The sequence below is a fragment of the Papaver somniferum genome, chromosome 5 (assembly GCF_003573695.1).
Source record: "Papaver somniferum cultivar HN1 chromosome 5, ASM357369v1, whole genome shotgun sequence".
Taxonomy (NCBI): Eukaryota; Viridiplantae; Streptophyta; class Magnoliopsida; order Ranunculales; family Papaveraceae; genus Papaver; species Papaver somniferum.
The window spans coordinates 156,748-172,658 of record NC_039362.1 but is presented as its reverse complement, the minus strand read 5'-3'; positions in this window follow the sequence as shown (position 1 = coordinate 172,658).

The following is a 15,911-nucleotide window of genomic DNA, read 5'->3' as shown; positions in this document are numbered from 1 at the left end:
GATACATGGGCTATCAACAGAATACTTATAGATTCGGTGAATATATTATTTTACCACACTTACAAAACCATGGGCGGCCTAGATGAGGAACACATTCCTTCTACATATAAATTTATGGTATTAATGGCACAACTAACAAACTAAAGGGGGAGGTAACAATGAGAATTCATTTAAAAACCATACCTTCTGAAATGTTGTTTTGTGTAGTTGATGTGGAGTCGCCTTATAATGCTCTAATTGGAAGACCGTGGCTCCATAGTATTCTGGGGGTGGCTTCTACGTTTCACCAATGCATTAAGTTTCCGTTACCTCAAGGAGTGGGAATCATAAGAGGATATCCAATTGAAGGAAAAACATGCCATGAGATTGATATCGACAAATGTGAAGAGCGTTTAAGCAAAAGAAGAAGATGGAAGCCACAAGTGAAAGAATATCAAAAAGGAGAAAGATTGATGGTTGATGTTGTAAATAAAGAAAGTGCAAAAGCAGAGACTTCAGCACAGGGAGCAGTACGAAGGTACATATGCAAATTCAATAAAAGAGATTTAGTACTGCAACAAAAGCCGCCATGTCAAAAGAATGATGAAGAATCGAGCAAAGTATGGGAAGGCCAATTTGAGATCAGAAGAATTGATATCCATGGAATGTATGAGCTCATTGATGAAAAGGGAAAATCCTCTGGTGAATTTTGAAACAAAGTATACTTGAAGAAATATGGATCGTGCGAAGATTCTCTCACTCTAGAATAAATAGAGCAAGTACGCATCAGTGTAGCCAACAGTATATCTGAACTTAAGGAAGCCATGAGGGAGAAAGGAGCAAAGTAATAATCGCACATACAACATTGTCCTAAGAAACAGTTGTCAGACAAACAAATTAGAAAATACAAATGATGTCAGAATTGTATTGATCATTAATATCTTTTTCATTAAGATAAAATTTCATAATAAGACTTTAAAAACAAGGCATTAGAATTAAAGACTCCAATTAAAGAGCCTAGTTATCTAATTGTGGCGCGCACCCTAGTTCACATACAGCAAGAGGCAAGAATAAGACCTGACGCACGTCATAATTCAGAAACTAGTCAGGACATGGATCAAGTGAAAGCTATACCAACCTGGAGCTTGATTCATGGAGATTTAGGGGAAAATAAAACCCATCCAGTAAAGCGCCTTAATTGAAAGATTAAGGTAAGAAGCTCTCTACTAAGGAGTGCAGAAACTCGATCAAGGCACCGAGGTACACGGTTGAGTCAAGGGTGCCTGGGGCGTCTGGAGCGTACCTGGCCATCCTTGGAAAGTCTTGACTATGATGCACTAGGTCCTAAGAAACCCCAATTAGGGTGCGGTCTTGTAACCATAATCCATATCGGTGGAGGGATAAGAGACTGCGAAATAAACTGGTTGTTGCATTACCGGATGGGAGGAGCCCACCCTAACCCGGTAGGGGTACGTATCCTTGAAGAGGCACTCAGGGAGAATATAAGTACGACACCCTCAATTAGGGAGCTAAATTGTGTCAAAAGACGCAGATATCATGAGGCTTCTTACTCATGGGAGTATTAAGGCTTGTTGTATTTATGCGGAAATAAAACCTGAAGAGGCAATAATACGAGAAAACTATATGGCGATATCTATGGGTCATTGCGTGAAAGTGTAAAGACGTCCTGCGATTTCGTCGCACAGAAAGAATTTAATACAAGGCAAAATAAGACCTTTAACTAGGAAGGCTAAATAAGACCTCAAAAAAATGATTATCATTTGGCAGGGCAAACATATTTTGCGAATATTTTCGCATAAGAGGTCGGACAAATAAAATGTAAAGATAAAGTATAATCCACGGAACACAACAGAGGAAAAAAAAAGGTAAAGAGAAGGTAAAAAATACACATTTATTTTAATTACATCATCTGTCGTCGAATAACAGAGGCAAGTACGGGAATGCAAGCATTTAGAGAGGTGTTATTCGCCTCCATATGATAGAATTATGCCCATGATTTTTTAATACATAACGCTATGAATATTTAGAAAGATGTTGTCTCAAACTAACTTTATTCCCTAGAAAGAGAAATTTTTATACAAGAAGGTAGCGAAGAAGATATACATCAGAGAAGTACCAAATATTCAAGAGATTCTATCAAAGAAATGATTTTAAGAATCAATAAAATCAAGTTTCAAGAAGATACGAGTCCTTCACAAGCGACAAGATAGAAAAGTTGCTTAAGTAAAGAAACTACTTTTCGCCTGCATCATCTTTATCCCCCGAATCATCAGCTTCATCATCAGTTCTCTCGCTATCAGAATCTCTTTCACTCTCAGAGATATCAGAAATTTCTTCATTCGGATCGACATCAGTAAGATTATACTTAGAGAGATAAATACCATTCGCAGCAAAAATTATCGTTATAGCATCATCATGAACGCGAATAACATCCTTGCTATTATTAGAAATAGTAGCAGCAAATTGTCTCTTCAGTCTGCGATATTTAGAATTGTGTGCGTCAAGCTTCGCATCAATGCCTTCATATGCGACAACCTTCGCATCTAATCCTTTGATTTGATTTCGAAAACCTTCCTCAGAAGCTATGAAGAAACATAAAAAGTTCAATATCTTTACAAGTGAAAATAATCAAGAAGTAATAAAAGAAGAGGCATAATGAATAAGCTTCTTTATTGGAAATAATATCTTTTATAGAGAGGAATGATCTTACTCAAGACTAACATTTACAAATAAGTCATTCATAGCATTATCTAAGACTCTAGCAGCCCAGTCAAACTCAGCATCACTTTCTATAAGAAGACAAGATCGGATTATATTTCCTTGTTTAACAAGAGTTTCTTTATCATTTAAGCCCTGATCTCCCTCAACTTGAACTTGAAGGAGGCTTTATTGGAATTTTTGTAAGGTCTTTGAACCATTATGAGCAACTTGATCCTTCTCAGTAATAAGAGTACTAATCCGAGTTCGCAGATTTTTATTCTCTTCTTTGGATTCTAAAAAGCGACGCTTAAAACCATTGCTAATAGAAATAACACTCCCATGATGAACATTAAGATATTGATACTTTGTCCTTAGTTCCTCCAAAGAAAGTGAATTTAACTTATTGGAGAAATCATTTAAGGAAGCATTGAGATACTCAAGGAGAATATCCCCGTCAACAGGATGAGGAAGAGATTGAAATAAAGAAACAGCCTCATCAGTAAGACCGTAAATTTCTGCAAGAACCAAACAATTACAATAGAAACAAGCGATACAAAGGAGTGGGTTGGAGAATAAAAATAAAAAAAAATGAAGGAAAAGTTATTCACCGGCTAATTGTTTATTCCTCTCTTGAAGATCTGATATTTTATTCATGCTAGAAGAAGCATCAGATTCTAACTGCTGATTCTTTCTGCGAAGATCATTTGCATCCTTCTCATGAGTAGAAATTTGAGACTTGAGTTCAGCTTTTTTAGCTAAAATATTGCGGATTCTTCTCTCATAATCTGAAGAGATAACGTATGATGAGCGAGCAACCCGAGAGAAGTTATTAAATAAATATGAGGGATAGAATTTCGCATGATGTTACTTAAAAGAAAGCGCGAAAGTATATGTAACTACCAGAGAGGCAAGAGAATATTGGAAACTTGGGCTTAGAGCTAAGGAAGATCTATGAAGAGAGTCATCATCCAAAGTAGGGGCATCAATTATCTTAGCAAGAGTGCTACATGATGTGGATAAGGAATCATCTCCCATAGCAGCCATGGAATCAGAGAAGATGTTAGATAATTCGTCCATTGCAGATTTGATGGAGGAGTTTTCACCAAGAAGATCTTCATCATCATCATCATTATCATCATCACTAGGCTGGGATTGAGGACTTGAAGGGGAAGTTGATGCCTTTCTCTTCTTGGAAGGATTTTCGGGAGCAGGTTTAGAAACAATCCTCTTGGTGCGAAGTACACCTTTTCCTTTTGAAATTGCAGTTCCATCAGAATTAAGAACCTTTTTAGTAGTGTCCATCTGCGCGAAAAATACAAGATAAGAAATAGAGGCAATAATATTGTTAAATTTAGATAAAGAATATTTCTTACTTTCTTATTACGCGAAGACGTCGCTCGATATGTTTTCCTGGATTTTTTCGCTTGATCAGCCAACTGAAGTGAGGAGAATGAGTTAAGGTGATATATATAAAATAAAAATCGAATAATTAAAAGATTACTTACAACTTTCTCCTTCTCGGGACATATGAATACCCAATATATGTACGTAGTAGAAAACCCCTCAGGAAGAGGAAGAGCAGCACCATTTCCATCTCTGCCACTGATATAAGGTCCAACTAAGACGATGGGATATTCTAACCATCGCGTGTCATTCGACCAACGTGCGGTGTTATTCGAAGTATCATGCCAATCAACATCTCGCATGATTTTCTTTTCTTCAGCAATACCATCTTTTCTCCATAAGAGAATACCCCATTTAGAAGCACTGATTTTCATAATGATGACTTCATAATTGTTAAAGAAATTTTCTAGAGTATAATCAGCGGGGTTAATTTAGTCATTTTGGTATTCAGGGTTTCACTTACTGGTGTAAAAGGAAAGAAGTACCTAAACTAGCCTGCAAGTGCACAGGGAAGTTGAAGCAAGAAAAAGTAAATAAGGGTTTTGTCCACAGGGACTTGGAGGATTTGCTAAAGTTTTCTAAATTTCTAAGGTTATCTGAGTTCAAAGGAAGGTACTAAGGCTTTTGATTCCACTACTTGACCCTAGGCTAAGGAAATTATGATGCAATGTATGTCTTGTTCTTTCCTGAAAGATTACAATGAGGATTCTACTAACTATCCTAGCCAAATTACCCCTAGCATCAGTTGTCTTTAATCAGCACAACTAATCACAGGCATTTAGCTTCTCTAGCTAGTTTGGCTTAAGGCAGTCTCTCTAGTGGATTGAATTCTTGGCCAAAGACCTAGCTCCACTCCTAGTATCAGCTGTCTTCTAACAGCACAGGTGATCACAAGCAGGTAGCCCAAATGACTAAGCATTCATCCTAAGGCAAATCAGCTCAATAAAAGAACATACAAATACATTAACATTCCTAGCATATGATCAAGAGCTTCCTCTAAGCCCTAGCAAGTGCATTAGAACATGGACATGATTGTAATCATGATACTAACAGGTATAAACATGCTCCACATTACACAGCATACAATTCACATTCAACTTTTATGCATAAGAAAGATTCAACATGAATTGAAAATGAACTGCAAATATTGCTCACTGGCTAGCCCAGAGATGTCCTCTCACACACACCCTCCAGTTCTATTTATACCCAAAACATCAAATTAGGGTTATCACCCATTTTCCCAAAATCCCAAAATAAAACAGTACAATTAGGTTTACTGTTTTTCTAATGTCATGGGTCTAATTGAGCCCATTTCCCTACTCTAATCCTCTCCTGGTACGGTCCCAACATGAATTAGGGTTTCTAGAGAAACCCCCAAATTACAGAGAAATTAGGGTTAGTGATACTCACCCAAATCGAGGAAATTTCTTCCATGTAGTCTCGACCCATGCTTCCTCTGACCTTCCTGCTCTTCTCGGCTGCTTCAATTTATGTCTCTAACCTCACCTATTTCATCAACTTCTAAACTAGGGTTGTCGGGTTGAGAAGTTGATGTAATAGATGGCTAGAGAAGAAGGGGACGTGATGGTGGTATCTGCTACGGTCGGGGAAGAAGTGATGGTGGTGGAGAAGGCGAGGTAGTGACAGTTTGCAGAGACAGGGCATGGAGGTGGTGGTGGTTCTGCAACTGATTTTTGGAGAAGGGGAAGAAGCTCGACTGTTTTGGGAGAAAGGAAGTGTTTGTTTGGGTATAGGGTATCGGGTTCTACGGTGTGAAGCGGGGATAGCGCGGTTTGATGCTCTGCGACAAGGAGCGATGGATGGGAAGATGGTAGGTGGATCCAACGGCGATACGGAGGTAAGCGTGGAGCGACCGTCGGATGAAGCGATGTAGCAAAACGGACGACCCAAGATGGAGATGGGCGTTGCGATGTAAAGCGGGGGCTTCGGAGTTTGATGTGCGATGATGGAGCGACCGTAGGATGCTGAGATGCTTCGATCTGACGGCTGAAATCCGAGACGGGCTTGGATAGTGGAAATGTGTTTGAGTAAGGGTTTTGGGCCTTGGGTATGCCAAGCCCATATCTTCTTTAAGAACAATTCTTCCTTCTTGAGCCCATTCCTAGCTTTTTGGACGTGCGCTCCATTCTTTGCGGCTTCCTTGCGTAATTCCTCCCGGCTTTTCACCACTCTTCAGCTCTTTTCCGCTCTGCAATTCATCCAGACTTTATTTATTACCTAAAAATGCAAAATTAAGTAAGAAAAATATTTATTCTTGAAAACAATGAAAATACAGAATATGGGATAAAATGTAGAATTAATGCACAAAAGATGAGTTAAATGCCAACAAAAAGGGATAAATATATACAATATTTGGCACTCATCAAATACCCCCAAACCTGAATTTTACTTGTCCTCAAGTAAAACAAAACTAAGGAAATCCTACCTATACCACTGTCGCTGGTCTCTCGAATGCATTTAGCGTATGCACTAAGCCTTTTAAACCACTAAGTGTCCCTAGTGGACGAGTTGAAGTCTCGTGAAGGTTTGCTTAGAACGTACCTACAAAGTTCTAGGTCAAAATATAAGCTCAGATTCCATCAAATGTGACATGTGCAAGTCAGTTAAGCTCACAGCAAAATGGAGATGTCAATCTAGCTATCGAAGGCACAATCCTAGCACTGATAACAAATAAAGACATGTGATAAGAGTGTAAAGTGTATCTACACATATGTAAAGAAAGATCGGATGTTATGACTACTAATCACCAAGAGATAGTTTCTCAGGCTAAGAACCAAGGTCGAAATCTAGCTAGCTGTCCGGACTTTACGAGAATTGTGAATGAGTTGGAGGTATTTCACAATTACTCGCGTTGTACATCAATGGCATACACCCTTCCTTGCTTATTACAATAAAACAAAAGATGACTCTTTACATGACTCTTATTTACATTGACTACTCTCTTTTATTTTTGGAACAAGAGAGGATGGAATTGATAAATACTTGATTTTTTTTTTTTTAAGAAGGAAACACTTTTGATACATATACAAAAGGAAACAAAAATTACATGACACTTTGCAAGAGGTAGCCCTTTTTGATGCACCCAGTTAAATTCGATGGTTGTCTTTCTTAATGTAACCTCCACCTTCTATCCCAACCAACCAAAGAACAAGCTAGTCAAGTTTCGTTCAGTATTCTAAAGTGATTGGCAATCGTAACTTCCTATCAAACACCTTGAAGATCGAGGCCATACATGTATTGGTAGATCGTGCGCGTGCAAATTTCTTATCACTATGTGAATTGTGCTAGAATCAGGGTGCCTAAATATCTAGACTAAGACTCCTAATAAAAATACATATTTGCACAAGAGTCAACATTTCAAGGTAAATGAGCTCCATTTTTATGATTTTTCATTTTTTAATTTTTTTTTTTTTTTTGGAATTTTTCAATTTTTTCAAAAAGATGGAGTTTTGTTTTCAATTATAGCATATTATCGAAGTATCTACTTTTCACCCCCAAACCTAAACTAAACATTGTCCTCAATGTTTCAAAATATGGAAAGAATTATAAAACAATATATGAAGAGGAACATGCTGAGTAGAGTAAAAGGAGAGAGAATACCCGATTGTACGGCGAAAGCTCGATTAAAACTCCGTTATTCAAGGCAAAAATCCATCATATTAGGAGTCACAATGGATGAGCACAAAATATATACAAAAGGAATTTTAACTAACACATTATCTACAAGAAAATTTGGTTTTTAATGGGATTGGACTTTTCGGGAAAAATTTGGTTTTGTCGGGAGACATTTGGTTTTGATGGGAAAAAGAAAATTTTTGGTTTTTAGGGAAACATTTGGAAAACTTTGGTTTTTATGGGAGAAAAACATTTGGTTTTGATGGGAAAAAGAAAAAAATTTTGGTTTTTAGGGAAACATTTGGAAAACTTTTTGGTTATTTAGGGAAAGAGTGGACCAGTTTAGTCCACATAGACCGGGTCCTCCAGGTTGGTTGTTTCAATGTCGGGTGGGAATGGCTCAAGGAATGGCTTTAATCTCTGCCCGTTGACTTTGAAAACGTTCTTGTTGGAAACATCCTCCAGCTCTACAGCTCCATGAGGAAAAACTGTGCGTACTAGGTACGGACCCTTCCATCTGGAACGCAGTTTTCCCAGAAAAAGATGTAACCGGGAGTCATACAGCAAAACTTTCTGACCAGGAGTGAAGGATTTGCGCAGAATACGCTTATCATGAAACATCTTCATCTTCTGCTTATATAACTTGGCACTTTCATAAGCCTCATTTCTCAATTCTTCCAACTCGTTGAGTTGAAGTTTCCTTTGAATTCCAGCTTCGTCCAGAGAAAATTTCAGCTCTTTGATTGCCCAGTAGGCACGATTTTCTAATTCCACAGGTAGATGGCACGGCTTTCCATACACTAGACGATAGGGGGACATGCCAATTGGTGTCTTATAAGCTGTTCTATAGGCCCACAAAGCATCATTCAATCTTAATGACCAATCTTTCCTGGACGGGTTGACCGTCTTCTCCAGAATGTGCTTAATCTCCCTATTGGAAACTTCTACTTGTCCACTTGTCTGAGGGTGGTACGGAGTAGTAACCTTGTGAGTTATGCCATACTTGCGTACTAAAGACTCAAAGTACTTGTTACGAAAATGTGAACCGCCGTCACTGATGATAGCTCTAGGGGTACCAAAACGTGCAAATATGTTTTCCTTTAGAAATGAAAGTACCACCTTGTGGTCATTTGTTCTGGTTGCTATGGCTTCTACCCACTTAGAAACGTAATCAACTGCGACTAGGATGTACAATCTACCGTCAGAAATAGGGAATGGACCCATGAAGTCGATCCCCCAAACATCAAAAATCTCCACAATCAAAATGGGGTTCAATGGCATCATGTTTCTCCTCGAAATGCTTCCTAGATTTTGACAGCGTTCACAAGCAACACAATAATCATGGCAATCCTTGAACAATGATGGCCAATAGAATCCACACTGCAAGATCTTTGCAGCGGTTTTCTTGGCACTGAAATGGCCTCCACATGCTTGGTCATGACCGAAAGATATCACATCTTTCTATTCAGTGTTGGGGACACATCTCCTAATGATTTGGTCCGGGCAGTACTTAAACAAATATGGGTCATCCCAAAGGAAATGTTTAACTTCAGCCAAGAACTTATAGCGGTCTTGTCTCGACCAATGTGAGGGCATCCTACCTGCAGCAAGGTAGTTAACGATGTCGGCAAACCAAGGAAGGTTTGACACAGACATCAATTCCTCATCAGGAAATGATTCTCTGATTAGCATGGACTCATCAATAGACTCAATGGTTAATCTAGACAAATTATCAGCAACCACATTCTCACAACCTTTCTTATCACGGATTTCGATGTCGAATTCCTGTAATAAGAGTATCCATCGAATAAGGCGAGCTTTAGCATCCTTCTTAGAAAGAAGATACTTCAAAGCCGCATGGTCAGTGTATATGATGATCTTAGATCCTATCAAATAAGATCTAAACTTGTCTAATGCAAATACCACGGCAAGTAACTCCTTCTCGGTAGTCGAATAGTTGAGTTGAGCATCATTAAGAGTTTTACTAGCATAGTATATCACATATGGTAGTCTATCAACACGCTGTCCTAAAACAGCGCCAACGGCGTAATCAGAGGCATCACACATGAGTTCGAACGGTAGTTCCCAGTCGGGTGGTTGGACAATAGGAGCTGAGGTGAGGAGAGTCTTGAGTTCTTCCCACGCCTTCACACACGCAGCATCAAAGTTAAAGACAACATCTTTGGCAAGTAGGTTACACAAAGGGCGAGAGATTTGGCTAAAGTTTTTGATGAATCTCCGGTAAAATCCGGCGTGACCTAAAAATGATCGAATCCCCTTCACAGAGTGGGGTTGGGGTAAATGTTGAATGAGGTCGACTTTAGCTTTATCTACTTCAATTCCTTTTTCCGATACGATGTGTCCTAGAACTATGCCGGAGTTCACCATGAAGTGGCATTTTTCCCAGTTTAAAATCAGATTCTTGTGCTTACATATTGATAGCACAAGGACTAGATGGTCCAAACATTCGTCAAAAAGAACCAAACACAGAGAAATCATCCATAAAGATCTCGAGAAAACTATCTATCATGTCTGAAAAAATGCTCATCATGCAACGCTGAAAGCGTAGCAGGTGCATTACACAGCCCGAAGGGCATACGTCTAAAAGCAAATGTCCCAAATGGACACGTGAATGTAGTTTTTTCCTGATCTTCCGGTGCAATGTGAATTTGGTTATAACCGGAAAAGCCATCTAGAAAACAGTAGTGACTGTGTCCAGACACACGTTCTAGCATTTGGTCTATGAAGGGAAGGGGGAAGTGATCTTTTCTTGTTACTGTGTTCAACTTCCTGTAGTCGATACATACTCGCCATCCTGTGGTTGTACGTGAAGGGACTAACTCATTCTTTTCGTTCCGAACTACAGTAATGCCTGACTTCTTAGGCACAACTTGAATGGGACTAACCCATTTACTATCTGAAATCGGATATATGATACCCGCATCAAGTAGCTTCAAGATCTCACTCTTAACAACGTCTCTCATGTTAGGATTAAGTCTCCTTTGCATTTCCCTAGATGGTTTGGCATTCTCTTCAAGATTAATGTGGTGCATGCAAATGGTGGGACTTATCCCTTTGAGATCTGAGATGGTCCATCCTAAGGCTTCTTTCTGCTCCTCAAGTACTCCTAAAAGCTTGTTTTCCTGTTCTATGTTTAATCGTGAAGAAATGATAACAGGTAAAGTATCAGAAGGACCTAGAAATGCATACTTCAAAGTATCAGGTAATGGTTTCAATTCCTGTTTGGCCTTAGGAGACTCATCCGAAGATATAACAGACTTCTCAGAAAGTGGGAGTTGTTCCACTGTAGTCTGCCATTTAGTGATGTCCATTTGAGGTACAGATTCGAGCAAAGATTGGACTTCACCAATGTATTCATCATCATACAACTCCAAGTTAACATCTTCCAAACATGCTTGCAAGGGATCTTTTGACATAATGCCAGTCAATGAATCTTGTATCAAACTCTCAATCATATTGACCTCATGTACATCCTCATCATCAAGATTCACATGCTGTTGACTAACATTAAACACATTCAGCTCGACAGTCATGTTTCCAAAAGACAGCTTCAACACTCCATTACGACAATTGATGATCGCATTAGACGTCGCCAAGAAAGGACGTCCTAAAATGACAGGAATGTGACTATCCGGGTTTTGTACAGGTTGAGTGTCTAAGACAATAAAGTCTACAGGAAAGTAGAACTTATCAACCTTAATTAAAACATCCTCAATTACACCTCGAGGGACTTTGACGGATCGGTCCGCCAATTGGAGAGTTATGGGTGTTGGCTTCAATTCTCCAAGACCTAACTGCGCATAAACAGAATATGGCAGGAGGTTCACACTTGCACCTAGATCTAATAAAGCTTTATTGACCATGTGGTTTCCTATAGTGCAAGAAATTGTTGGACAACCTGGGTCCCTAAACTTAGGTGGAGTTTTGTTCAGAATGATGGAACTCACCTGTTCAGCTAAGAAAGCACGTTTGTGCACATTAATCTTGCGCTTTTGAGTGCACAAGTCTTTGAGGAATTTGGCATATGCAGGGATTTGCTTAATTGCCTCAAGAAAAGGAATGTTGATGTTGACTCTTTTGAACAGTTCTAACATCTCATTGTAGTGGGTGCTTATCTGTTGGCGAACTAACCTCTGAGGATATGGAGCAACATGAGCATTAGGAGTTAGAGGGATATTCACAACAGTGGGATTGTCGGCTTGCTAATGTGCTCAGGTCTCCTTTTCTAAGTTGGAGGTGTTCTTTGGTGGTGTAGGCAATGATATGCTTGGCTCAGATTCATTTGATTGTGGTATGCCTACATTGTTCTCAACAATCTTACCACTTCGGAGAGTGTGATGGAATGGAATGGACTTGATCGGGTGAGGTTTCATTGCAAGATGATGTGCCTGCTTGAAATATCCTCTTTGGATTTTGTTGGGGCTGGCTAGGAAGTTTACCCTTTTCTCTTGTATTCAGTGCATCGCAAATTTGACCCATCTGTAGTTCTAGAGCGGAGACTCGTTGATCAGTTGCTTTCTCATTCTTCATCAGATGTTGGGTCAACTGATTGATACTCTCTTCAATGCTAGACAATTTCTTGTCAGCAGTGTATTGAGGGTACGACTGCTGTTGAGGATTTTTAGGGTATTGATAGCCTTGATGTTTTGATAGCTTTGAGTGGGTTGAGATGGTCCTCCTTGAATGGGTCCTTTAGACCATGAAAAATTGGGGTGGTTCCTCCATCCTGGGTTGTAGGTCTGTGAATAAGGGTTATGCTCTTGTTTTTGAAACATAGCATGTGCCTGTTCTAGCCTAGATTCTTGGAATGCATGCATTTCCGGACAATCACTGACCTGATGGTCAGAACCGTTACATATATCACAGATAGCCATTTCGACATGTTCACAGAAAGCAGTGGTAGAAGGTTTTACGTTTTTCTGAAGTTCTAATGCTTCTATTCTTCTTGCTAGTGCTGCCATTTTTGCATTTCCCTCAAAATTAGACTCAATTCTATGGACCTTATCTACAGGTGTAGTCTTTCTAGGTTCACGAATGGACTCCCATTGTTGAGTTTTTTCAGCAACTTCAATTAGGAAAGCCCAAGAGTCATCAGCACTTTTATCTGTGAAGAGTCCATTGCACATAGACTCTACAATTGTTCGGGTGGAGACATCTAAACCTTCATACAAAATTTGCACAAGTCTCCATTTCTCAAAACCATGATGGGGACACTTAAGCAACAATTCATTGAATCTCTCAAGATATCTAGCTAAGGTTTCACCTTCTAATTGTACAAAGCTGTTCAGATTTTGACGAATTGTCGCAGTCTTGTGATTAGGAAAAAACTTTTTGAAAAACTCTTTTGTGAGGTTGTCCCATGTCCTAATTGACTGTGGATGTAAGCATACAGCCATGACTTGGCCTTTTCCTTCAAAGAGAAAGGAATAGTCTCAATTTTAGGGTTTCGTCAGACATCTGAGTGAAACGTATAGTTCCAAAATCTCCTCGAATTCTCTCACGTGATGGTAAGGGTTTTCATTTTCAATTCCTCTAAACACGGGAAGCATTTGTATTGTGCTCGATTTTAGCTCATAATGACCAGTAGCTTCTGGTAAAACAATGCACGAGGGTTGGCTTGTCCTTGTGGGGTACATGTAATCCTTGAGGCTACGGGGTTCTTCCATTATCTCAGGTTGGTCCGGTGTGTTTTCCTCAGAAGATGTGGGTATGTCAATTGGGTCTATTGGATTGACTCTAATTAGTCGGTTTGATTGGTCTCTAAAGGTCACAACCATATCCTAACAAGATCATTGATCGATGAAATAACATCTAACAAGCCCACAGTCAATGAAAAAAAACATGACCTAAATTTGGTTTTGTTGGGTTTTGGTTTCACAATGGGTTTAGAAAATTTTGGATTAATTGGGACAAAGCCCAACCAACTAAAAGGCTTTTGGTTCTTGGGTTCTTTGAAGAATTTTGGTGAGAAAAAATCTTAACTCACGGCCCAACAGAATTTTGTTACCTCTAAGCCCAACAGAATTGTTTTTGTAAGGTTAGGAGCCCAAGATGGGATATAAACCTAAGTCCAAATAAAGTGCAAGCCCACAAAAGAAAAGAAAAAAAATAACAAACAAATAATTACAAGTCCATAAAAGAAAGAGAAAAAAGAAAGAGAAAAATAAAAATTATTACAAGCCCAAATAGAAAATAAAGAAAAAGAAAAACTAAAATTATTACAAGCCCAAATATAAATACTTAAATACAAGCCCAAATAAATTTAATGAGGCCCAGTTGGGTTAGCTCATGGGTTAGGCTTACTTGATTTTTGGAGGGAGCCCAAATTTGGGCTTTTTATCCCTTTTTATTGCACTAGCCCAGTTGGGCTTGGATCTTCCTTAGCAACTTTAGCAGAACTGCTCCAACAGCAGCAAGCAACAGCTTCACAGCAACAACAGCAACAGCAACTGCAGCAGCAGCTTCACAGCAGTAACAGCAACTGCAGCAGCAGCTTCACAGCAGCAACAGCAACAGCAGCTGCGATAACAGTCAGTGCAAGGTAGTGCAAGGCAATGCACTTAGTGAAGCAAGAACAAGATCAATGCAAGAGCAGGAGCAAACAGAAAACAGGAACAAGTTGCAGGTCAGGACAAGTAAGATTAACAAGAAAGAAAACAGAAAACAAGCAAACCGCTACCGAGTCCCCGGCAGCGGCGCCAAAAACTTGGTGTAAAAGGAAAGAAGTACCTAAACTAGCCTGCAAGTGCACAGGGAAGTTGAAGCAAGAAAAAGTAAATAAGGGTTTTGTCCACAGGGACTTGGAGGATTTGCTAAAGTTTTCTAAATTTCTAAGGTTATCTGAGTTCAAAGGAAGGTACTAAGGCTTTTGATTCCACTACTTGACCCTAGGATAAGGAAATTATGATGCAATGTATGTCTTGTTCTTTCCTGAAAGATTACAATGAGGATTCTACTAACTATCCTAGCCAAATTACCCCTAGCATCAGTTGTCTTTAATCAGCACAACTAATCACAGGCATTTAGCTTCTCTAGCTAGTTTGGCTTAAGGCAGTATCTCTAGTGGATTGAATTCTTGGCCAAAGACCTAGCTCCACTCCTAGTATCAGCTGTCTTCTAACAGCACAGGTGATCACAAGCAGGTAGCCCAAATGACTAAGCATTCATCCTAAGGCAAATCAGCTCAATAAAAGAACATACAAATACATTAACATTCCTAGCATATGATCAAGAGCTTCCTCTAAGCCCTAGCAAGTGAATTAGAACATGGACATGCTTGTAATCATGATACTAACAGGTATAAACATGCTCCACATTACACATCATACAATTCACATTCAACTTTTATGCATAAGAAAGATTCAACATGAATTGAAAATGAACTGCAAATATTGCTCACTGGCTAGCCCAGAGATGTCCTCTCACACACACCCTCCAGTTCTATTTATACCCAAAACATCAAATTAGGGTTATCACCCATTTTCCCAAAATCCCAAAATAAAACAGTACAATTAGGTTTACTGTTTTTCTAATGTCATGGGTCTAATTGAGCCCATTTCCCTACTCTAATCCTCTCCTGGTACGGTCCCAACATGAATTAGGGTTTCTAGAGAAACCCCCAAATTACAGAGAAATTAGGGTTAGTGATACTCACCCAAATCGAGGAAATTTCTTCCATGTAGTCTCGACCCATGCTTCCTCTGACCTTCCTGCTCTTATCGGCTGCTTCAATTTCTGTCTCTAACCTCACCTATTTCATCAACTTCTAAACTAGGGTTGTCGGGTTGAGAAGTTGATGTAATAGATGGCTAGAGAAGAAGGGGACGTGATGGTGGTATCTGCTACGGTCGGGGAAGAAGTGATGGTGGTGGAGAAGGCGAGGTAGTGACAGTTTGCAGAGACAGGGCATGGAGGTGGTGGTGGTTCTGCAACTGATTTTGGGAGAAGGGGAAGAAGCTCGACTGTTTTGGGAGAAAGGAAGTGTTTGTTTGGGTATAGGGTATCGGGTTCTACGGTGTGAAGCGGGGATAGCGCGGTTTGATGCTCTGCGACAAGGAGCGATGGATGGGAAGATGGTAGGTGGATCCAACGGTGATACGGAGGTAAGCGTGGAGCGACCGTCGGATGAAGGGATGTAGCAAAACGGACGA